Source organism: Pteropus alecto, unplaced genomic scaffold, assembly GCF_000325575.1.
Source record: "Pteropus alecto unplaced genomic scaffold, ASM32557v1 scaffold67, whole genome shotgun sequence".
In the NCBI taxonomy this organism is placed as follows: domain Eukaryota; kingdom Metazoa; phylum Chordata; class Mammalia; order Chiroptera; family Pteropodidae; genus Pteropus; species Pteropus alecto.
The window spans coordinates 8,517,550-8,520,947 of NW_006441061.1; the positions used below are offsets into that span (position 1 = coordinate 8,517,550).

General features: G+C 64.1%; 1 protein-coding gene across 7 annotated transcripts in view; it reads left to right on the forward strand.

The window, feature by feature from the left end:
• SARDH (sarcosine dehydrogenase) overlaps positions 1-3,398 on the forward strand; it is a 54,131-nt gene that overhangs the window by 6,225 nt on the left and 44,508 nt on the right. The gene's annotated exons all lie outside the window — the stretch shown is intronic.

Consider the following 3,398-nt stretch of genomic DNA (forward strand, 5'->3'; position numbering starts at 1 on the left):
GTCTCTCCCTGCGTCCACTCCTCCACCGCCCGGCCCTTTATGAATCCACCTGTCCACCCTCCCATCTGACCCTCGACGCCCCCCCCGCCGCCCCCAACTCCTCCACCGGACGCTGACGGGGCGGGCTCTGCGTTCCGGGCTCTGGACTAGAATCTGGGGCCGTAACGAGGCAAGGACCGAGTTCTCGCTGGGCGGAGCCGGGGACACAGACGGGCGAACAAGCAGCCCAGACAGGCCGAAGTGGGCCCTGCGGGGCGGCGCAGCGGCCGCGGGCTCCCCGTCTACGGACCCCGGGGCGTTCCCACGTCCGATGGGTCTTCTGAAGGATCTGGAGGGTGGCAGAGAAGGGACGAGGTGGAGGAGGGGTGGACACAGCACGGCCGCCGGGACCTGCAGGCGGTTCGGGGGTGGGGAGTGAGCCGACATCCCCCTTGCTTGGGGTCAGGCCTCGGCAGAGAGGGTCCTGGCGGCCTCGGCCCTGCCCTGGATGGGCCTGGCTTCCCCGGTCACTGGCTGCCAGTGGACCGCAGCGATGGAGGGCGTGGGGGGCTGTGGGGGGCCAGGTCCCTACTGCTCCTGCCCCCCCTTGATACGGTTCCCCTGTTCGTGGACGAGTTCAACGTGACCCAGCACAGGCCTCCCGAGGGCTGCTCTGTGTGACGCTCGGGGTCTGAGGGCCGGTTCTGTGGGCAGAGCTCCAGGGTGGCCACCAGGGGTCGTCCTCAGGCTGCCGTGGGCTCGGGAGGCCTGAGCTAAAGCTGGGGACAGGCGGAGGGGCAGGGCAGGGCTGTGCGGTGGGGTGGCCAGGTGTGCGCAGAGCCGCGAGGCGCCCCGGCCTGTCCGTGCCTGGCTCGAGGCACCTTTCAGGCAGAGCCGGCCAGGACCACCTTTGTGGATGTCAAGGTCAGAGCCAAGCTGGGGTTAGTGGCGTTATTCTCAAACGCTGCCCCACAGGCTCTCTGTGCTGCCGGGAGCTCCGGCGTGTCCTGGCGCAGCAGCCCCAGAGGCCCCGAGACTCTCTGTAAGAGAGAAGAGGAGATTTGGGGCTGAGGGCGAAGTTACGCGTGCTCCCCTCCACCCCGCTGGCCACGTCGGGGAGTCCGGAGGGCTGGCGCCTCCCGAGACCACACCTGGGCAGTCTGGATCTGGTGGGGAGAGGACCTGTGGCCCTGACCTCCCCCAGCGCGGTCTCCCCCGTTGCCAGGAAGAAGCTCCTACATGCCAAGGCAGACCCATAGTCAGGGGCCTGGGGCGTGTGCCGGGACGCCTCCAAGGCCGGGCCTGTCCCGGGGCGCGTGCCGCCTGCCCACCCACCCGCTTCCGGTCAGGAGTTGCCTGGGTTTGGCAGGCCTGTGCCTCAGGACACCATCTGCCCAGATCTGGGCCTCGGTGAGGGCTCAGGGCCTGAAGCACGTGCCCTTCATCTTTCTTCTCGGTGGCCAGGGGACCCAGTTCTGGGGCGCCGTCTCGTCCTGGGTTCTAGCCGCGCACTGCCCCAGCCCCTCCGCGCCCTCACCCCTTCCCTCTCTGGGCTCAGTCTCTGCATCCGTCAGACGCGGTGGCCCAGGTGCTGTCCCACGGTTTCCCGTTTCCACCGAGCTCCGCGTGCTCCTGCGGCAGGCCAGGCCCAGGCCCGGGGCCTGCATCCCGGCTCCCCCCCGGCCCCCCCGTTACCCGGCCCAGGCGAGTCACTACACCACCTGAGCCTCAGTTTTCTTTTCTGCAAAATGGGTCAAAACTGTACCTACCGCATAGGGCTTTGCTGAGGGAGGAACCAAGGGACGGAGCTGAGGGCTGAGCGTGGTGCCTGCTGCGTGAGCACGTAGCAGGTGCTCATTACGTGGCAGCCGTGAGGAGGATGATGATGGGCTTGGTGGTCCGGCCAGCTGGTGCTTCAGAGGGCAGACCAGGAAGGCTGGAGCTATCAGGTAGGCTTCCTGGAGGAAGCAGCTGTCAGGATTTGGGTGGGGGTGGGGACCAGGAGAAGCAGATGGGAGGGAATGGGCTGAGGGTGGGGGGCAGGGATGTCAGTGGGACCAGGTCACACCTGTAGGGCGAGCCCCTCTGTGGAGCGGACAGTGAGGGTACCCCATGGTCGCCCTTGGGGCCGAGCTGAGCGTGTGCTGGGCACTCCGAGGCAGCCTGGGCCTTGCAAGGCCGGGGAGGTGGGGACACTGATCCTGCTGGAAGGAGAGTCCGGGGCTCGTGTGGCCACCAGGGGTCCCCCCTGCCCTGCTCTGTGCAGCTCCCGCAGCTTGTCCCGTGTTAACAGAGCATGTCACAATATTGTCGTCTTTCATTTCCGAGGCTCTCGGTTACTGAGAACGTCCTGTGCGCGCCTGACACGACCCCTCAGTGCAGACGCTTGCTCCAGTTCTGCGGAGAAGCAGAGGGCTCTGAGACGCCGTGGCAGGGGACGCAGCGGCCAGGTCACCCCCTCCAGTCCCTGCATGTCCGTCCTCAAAGACGGGACAGAGGCCTTGCGCCCACGCGTCCGTCTGCGCCCCACGTCTGTCTGTGCCCCACGCGTCCGTCTGCACCCCGTGTGTCCCTCTCCGGGGCAGGGAACATGGCGGGGGGTCAAGAGCAGGCGGTTCCTCACTGCCCCGGGGCCGCGGTGGGGGGGGCCTCCCCCACGCCTGCTCGCTTTCTAAGAAGGTCTTGTTTCATTTGTTTGCTTGTTTATTGGGTAGGTCAGTAGTCAGTGTTTGTAACAAAATGTCAGTGTAAATGTTCTTAACTCCTGAGCAAAGAGGGTCCAGCTTTTGTGTTTCCTGCAGTTGCGACTCGTTTTTCTAGTTGCTCGGTTCTCTGTGTAATTGACACTAATTCCACCCTCTGTCTCTCTCTCTCAACGTCATCTTCGTCCCTTAAACCCGTTCCATCATCGGTCACTCCCCATTTGTACCCCCTCCCCTCAGCCTTAGGTAATCACGAATCCGATGTGTCTTTATGGACTTTGCATTGTGGACATTCAATAAAACAGAGTCATGTGACGCGGGACCTCTCGTGTCCGGCTATTCTCGCTCAGCACTTTCGAAGCTTCCTTCAGCTGGTGCATGTATTTCAGTCCACCTTAGGTCTGAGCAACGATCTTCTGTGTATACCACATTTACTTAGCCATTTGATGGCCATTTCAGTCGTTTCTGCTTTTAGGCTGCTGTAAATAATGCTGCTGTGGACACTCACGTACAGGTTTTGCGTGGACATACGTGTTCACGTCTCGTGGGCAGACGCCCAGCAGGGCACTCGCCGGGGCGTGTGGTGACATTGACTCTTTGAGGACCTGCTGACCGTTTTCCAAAGTGGCCGCGCCGCGTCGCATTCCCGCCAGCAGGGTGCAAGGGCCCCGCCGGCCCCACGTCCTCACCGACACCTGTCGTTGTCCGGTTCCGGCC